A 7,227-nucleotide genomic window follows, 5' to 3' on the forward strand; every position below is an offset into this window, starting at 1 on the left:
GATTGAAGCTCATTCATTGTGAATACCCAATGGTACTACACTGTGACCCTATCCCTGTCCCTAACCCTCTAACCCTAACCCTAAACCTAGCCCTAACCTGAGCCTGAACCCTAGCTAGCCCAAACCCTTATCCTAACCCTAACCCTAGCCCGAACCCCAATTCTCTAACCCTAACACCAGAACTAACCTTGATGATGTCAGCACTTTCAGCAGGTCACCTGGTACAAAAGTTTTTGGGAAAAGAAGTTGGTGAAACACTGAAAAATTCGTTTTTCTAGAGCTATAGATCAGTATGAAACTTTTGAAAACACGAAGAAATCAAAATGGTAGTCAGGTAGTGTTCCAAGTACTGTTTTCATGTGCTTCACAAACTCAGTATGACCCCTGTATTAAAATGATAAACTCTCAGATGTCAAAATAACAGACTGGGCAATGTGTCAGAGTATTTCTACATCGCTTGGAATCCATTTTAGAACCCGAAGATCTCTACTGAATTTTGAAATACTGAGAATTTGTATTCAAAGCACTGAGAACGGTAGGATAGTCTTTCCAATGGTAATAATGGTTAAAGTGCTGGTTTATGCAAAAATGCTATTGAATCAATTGCAAATTACAACGAAGGAGCATGAGACACTGGAAGAAATTTAATCCAACTCCCAAAATTCACTATGATAACCTGGGATAATGTCTAAGAACGTGCATGAAACACTGGGAATATGTGCATAAAGGGCCTTAATATCTGTAACACGTTGTTTCATGGGAAATCGTGTTCAAAGATCAGAGAACCGAGGTGCATACTGGTTACATATATATTTCAGTGACAATGAGTTGGCGCTTTTGAAATAAGCTTGGTTAAGCCTTTAAACCGGAAGTGCTGACTTCATCAAGGGGAAGGTGCCACGTGGGCAAGGTCAAGTGCTCTCAGGTGATAATGGTTTGGGCCAGAGGACCTGCAGGGAGTGCTGACATCACCAAGGTTAGTTCTGCTGTTAGGGTTAGAGTTGGGGTTCGGGCTAGGTTTAGGATTATGGTAAGGGTTGGGGTTAGCTAGGGTTCAGGCTCAGGAAAGGGCTAGGTTTATGATTAGGGTGAGGGTTAGAGGGTTCAGGGTAGGGTTTAGGGGTCACAGTGTATTAACACTGGGAATACACAATGAATGAGCTTCAATCACTGGACAAATGGGAGTTTAGCACTGATAATTCACAACTCCTGACTAGGAATATACTTAGAAATGTGCTTCATTCAGTAGGAATACATGTTCCAATAGACTGAATATCTGAACAGCACAATTTTGTCACTGGGAAATCTTGTTCACACAGCTGAGAACTGAGTGTGATACTGTTTACATTTATTTTTCCCGTCAAAAGGAGTTGGCGTTTTTGGGAAAAGAAGTAGCTGAAACACTGAAAAATTCGTTTTCCTAGAGCTATAGAACAGTTTGAAAGAATTGAGAAAAAAAAGATGGCGACCGGCAGGAAGGTAAGGAGAGAGAGTGTGAGTGAGGAACCCATAGAGGAGAGTGTAGACGTGTGAGGTGTGTGTGTGTGTATGAGCTAGGGTCAGTTAGATTCTGCAGGTCTTCCAAGGGGCTCCCTAACCTGGCAGTCCTAGACGGTGGAGCCCCGCGCACAAAGCAGACACTTCTCGGCGGCTGGTGCGGATGCGGAGACCACGCCATCTTGGGAAACAGAGCTGCCTGAGACTCGGATCCTAGCTTCTGACACAAACCAGGACCCTGCAGCCACTGGGGACAGAGAACTGCTATCACAGCTTCAGACCAACAAACAACACGAATCCAGACTTCCCCGCAGATTTCCGTGAGTCAAAGAGCCTATCCCCCTCCCCGCAGGCGCGCGGAAAGCGCCATAGTAACTGATATACCCGCCCCTCCCCCAAGCTGCAAAGCGCTCACAGGCGCGCAGATAGCTCCATAGTAACTGATAGACCCGCCCCTCGCCCAAGCTGCCAAGCTTTGCACAGTGACGCGCTCCCCCATAGGGAATTTGGCGCGCAAGGGACAGAAGCAGCTCCCCGTCGGGGAAATCTGTCAGTGCGCACAGAGGGCTCCCCTTCAGGGAATTTGGGGAAATTGGCTTGGGGGTCACAGCTCCCCCTTCGGGGATTCTTAGAGCGTGCACAGAGGGGCTTCCCTTTGGGGAATTTGGTGCCGCCCCCCTTCCGGGACTCTGGGAGAGTTCACGGAGCCAGCTCACCTTCAGGATTTTAAGAATGTGCGCTCTAGCCGGATTGGCTCAGTAGAGAGAGAACACACAGGACGCAGCTCTACTTCAGGGAATTTGGCACGCCGGACACAGCTGCCTGGGATCCCTGACTCACAGTGCATTCACACTAAGAGCCAGCGACCCCAATTGTTGGTGCATGCACACACAGGGACCCTGATTCTCAACGAGAAACCACACAAGGCAACAGAGACTTTGACACTCGAATCTTGGTGCAGACACAGGGAAACTCTTGACTCCTGGCACATGCTAAGGATCTCATTTTCGGCACATACCAACAGTGTGGTGCAGACAGGGCCCCTGATTCTAAGTGTGCACACGAGGCCACACGGAACACTGGGGACACTGACCCTGGGCAAGTCTGGTTCCCGCCAACCAAAGGCAGCCACACGTCCTAGTGTCAGAGCACTTCAGTGAAACTCGGGTGGAGCGAAGTCCCCACAGCACACGGCCCAGGTCCACGCAAACGGAAGCTTGAGCTTTCTGGTAATAGCCAGAATGGGGAAACGAAATAACTCACAGAGGAAAGAAAATGTGGAGTCGCCAAGAAAGGAAATTAGTGAAACTGAAGCTTGCAACATGACCTAAAAGGAGTTCAGAGTAATGGTCGTGGAATTTATACATCGGATGGATGAGAAAATCAACAACTTATGCAAGAATCAGGAAGAAATGAAAAGTGATATAGCTACAATCAAAAACACCATGGAAAGTTTCAACAGTAGACTAGAAGAAGCAGAGGACCGAATTAGTGAGTTAGAAGATCAGGTACAGAAACAAGCTCAATCTGAACAGCAATTGGAGAAAAAAATTAAAAAGCAGGAGGAAAGCCTAAGGGAGCATCGGGACAACATGAAACGAAGTAACATGCGTATAATAGGGCTGCCAGAAGGACAAGAAGAGCAGCAGGGATTAGAAAATCTATTTGAAGAAATAATGACAGAAAACTTCCCGGATATGGGAAAGATAAAAGTTACGCAAGTACAGAGAGTCCAAAGCAGGATCAATCCCAAAAGACCCACACCAAGACATGTCATAATTTCAATGTCAAATATAAATGATAAAGAGAGAATCCTAAAGGCGGCAAGAGAGAGACAGAGAGTTACCTACAAAGGAACACCCATCAGATTGTCAAATGATTACTCAACAGAAACACAACAAGCTAGAAGTGAATGGAAGGAGGTATACAAAGTGTTGCAAAGCAAAGGACTGAATCCAAGAATACTATATCCAGCAAGACTATCAATCAAAATTGAAGGGGAAATCAGGAGCTTTGCAGACAAAAAAAGCCTCAGGGAGTTTATCACCACCAAACCAGCAATGCAAGATTTGCTAAAGGGAATACTGTAAAAAGAAGAAATAAACAGGTAAGAAGGAATACAGACACAAAAATAGATATGACTACAAAGAAATACCTTTCAGTAATAACTTTAAATGTAAACGGACTAAATGCTCCAATCAAAAGACATCGAGTAGCTGAATGGATAAAAAAACACGACCCATATATATGCTGCCTACAAGAGACCCACATCAGAACAAGAGACTCACACAGATTGAAAGTGAAGGGATGGAAAAATATCTTTCAGGCAAATGGAAATGAAAAAAAAGCTAGGGTAGCAATACTTATATCTGACAAAATAGACCTCAAAGTAAATGCCATAACAAGAGATAAGGAAGGCCACTTCATAATACTAAAGGGAGAAATCCAACAAGAAGAAATAATTCTGGTAAACATATACACTCCCAATATAGGAGCACCCAAATACATAAAAAAAACTCCTGGAGGATATCAAGGGAGAGATTAATAGCAATACAATCATAGTAGGAGACTTTAATACCCCACTATCACCACTGGACAAATACTCTAAACAAAAAATCAGCAAAGAAACAGCAATCCTAAATGACTCACTAGACCAGATGGAATTAATTGACATCTTCAGAACATTTCACCCCAAAGCCACAGAATATACATTCTTCTCAAGTGCACATGGGTGATTTTCAAAGATAGACCATATGCTGGGTCACAGGCAAAGTCTCTTCAAATTCAAGAAGATAGAAATTATACCAAGCATCTTCTCAGATCACAGTGGCATAAAACTGGAAATCAACTACAATAAATACAATCCAAAGAAATCAAACACATGGAGACTAAACAGCATGCTATTAAACAAGGACTGGGTCGCCAGAGAGATCAAGGAAGAAATAAAAAACATCATGGCAACAAATGACAATGAAAACACAACCATCCAATATCTATGGGACAAAGAGAAAGCAGTCTTGAGAGGGAAGTTCATAGCTCTACAAGCCTATTGCAAAAAACAAGAAACAATGGTAATAAATTACTTAACCCTACAACTCAAAGAGCTAGAAAAAGAGCAACAAGAAAAGCCCAGTGTAACCAGAAGGAAGGAAATAACAAAGATCAGAGCGGAGATAAATGACATAGAGACCAAAGAAACAATACATAAGATCAACAAAACCAAGAGCTGGTTCTTTGAAAGGATAAACTAGATTGATGGACCTCTAGCCAGGCTCACCAAGAAGCAAAGAGAGAGGACCCAAATAAACAAAATCAGAAATGAAAGAGCTGAAATAACAACAGACCCCGCTGAGATACAAAGCATTGTTACAAAATACTACGAACAACTCTATTCCAACAAACTGGACAACCTGGAGGAAATGGACATACTCCTAGAAAAATATAACCGTCCAAAAATCAATCAAGAAGAATCTAAACAGCTCATTAGGCCAATAACTATGGACGAAATCGAAGCAGTCATAAAAAAGCTTCCGGCAAACAAAAGCCCGGGGCCTGATGGCTTCACAGGAGAGTTTTACCAAACATTCAAGGAAGAACTAAAACCTATCCTCCTCAGACTATTCCAAAAAATTCAAGTGGAAGGAACACTTCCAAGCTCCTTCTATGAAGCCAGCATCACCCTAATACCAAAACCAGATAAAGACAACACAATGAAAGAGAATTACAGACCAATATCTCTCATGAACATAGATGCCAAAATCCTCAACAAAATTCTAGCAAAACGGCTCCAGCAGTACATCAGAAAGATCATACACCATGACCAAGTAGGATTTATCCCAGGAATGCAAGGATGGTACAATATCCGCAAATCAATACACGTGATACATCACATAAACAAATTGAAAGATAAAAATCACATAGTCATATCAATTGATGCAAAAAAAGCATTTGACAAAATCCAACACCCTTTCTTGATAAAAACTCTCAACAAGGTGGGAATAGAAGGCTCATACCTCAACATAATAAAAGCTATATATGATAAACCCACAGCAAACATCATACTCAATGGACAAAAACTAAAAACATTTCCCCTAAGAACAGGAACGAGACAGGGATGCCCACTCTCACCACTCCTGTTTGACATAGTACTGGAAGTATTAGCCATTGCAATTAGACAAGAAGAAGAAATAAAAGGCATCCAAATTGGAAAAGAACAAGTAAAGCTGTCTTTATTTGCAGACGACATAATATTGTACATAAAAAAACCAAAAGACTCCGTCAAAAAACTAATAGACTTAATAAATGAATTCGGCAATGTAGCAGGATACAAAATTAACGCCAAGAAATCTATGGCCTTTCTATACACCAATAATGAACTTACAGACAGAGAGACTAAAAAGGCAATCCCATTTACCATCGCACCAAAAAAAATTAAGATACCTAGGAATAAACTTAACTAAGGAGGTAAAAGACCTATACACGGAAAACTACAGGACACTGAAAAAAGAGATAGAGGATTGGTAGAATCAACATCATTAAAATTTCCATAATACCCAAAGCAATCTATAGATTCAATGCACTCCCCATTAAAATACCAATGGCATATTTCACAGACCTTGAAAGAACTCTCCAAAAATTCATCTGGAATAAAAAACGACCCAGAATAGCCACAGCAATCCTGAGAAAGAAGAATAAAGTAGGAGGGATCTCAATACCAGATTTCAAGCTGTATTACAAAGCCACTGTTCTCAAAACAGCCTGGTACTGGCACAAGAACAGACATATAGATCAATGGAACAGAATAGAGAATCCAGATATTGACCCAAACCACTATGCTCAATTAATATTTGACAAAGGAGGCATGAACATACAATGGAATAAAAACAGTCTCTTCAATAAATGGTGTTGGAAAAATTGGACACATACATGCAAAAAAATGAAGCTTGATCACCAACTTACGCCATACACAAAAATAAACTCAAAATGGATACAGGACTTAAACATAAGACGGGAAACCATAAAAATACTAGAGCAATCCACAGGCAGAAAAATCTCAGACATATGCCAAAAGAAATTCTTCACTGACACTGCCCCTAGGGCAATGGAAGCTAAAGAGAAAATTAACAAATGGGACTACATCAAAATAAAAAGCTTTTTCACAGCAAAAGAAACCATCAACAAAACAACAAGAAGACCCACTGCATGGGAGAACATATTTGCAAATGGCATCACTGATAAAGGTTTAATCTCCAACATCTACAGGCAGCTTATACAACTTAATAAAAGGAAGATAAATGATCCAATAAAAAAATGGGCAACAGACCTAAATAGAATCTTTTCAAAAGAAGACAGAAGGAAGGCCAAGAGACACATGAAAACATGCTCAACGTCACTAATTATCAGAGAGATGCAAATCAAAACAGCAATGCGATACCATCTCACACTGGTCAGAATGGCTATCATCAACAAATCAACAAACGACAAGTGTTGGCGAGGATGCAGAGAAAAAGGAACCCTCGTGCACTGCTGGTGGGAATGCAGACTGGTGCAGCCACTGTGGAGAACAGTATGGAGTTTCCTCAAAAAACTGAAAATGGAACTCCCATTTGACCCAGTAATCCCACTCCTGGGAATATATCCGAAGAAACTTGAAACGCCAATCAGAAAGGACATATGCACCCCTATGTTCATAGCAGCACAATTCACCATAGCTAAGATTTGGAAACTGCC

This window comes from Cnephaeus nilssonii (genome assembly GCF_951640355.1).
Source record: "Cnephaeus nilssonii genome assembly, chromosome: 4".
Taxonomy (NCBI): domain Eukaryota; kingdom Metazoa; phylum Chordata; class Mammalia; order Chiroptera; family Vespertilionidae; genus Cnephaeus; species Cnephaeus nilssonii.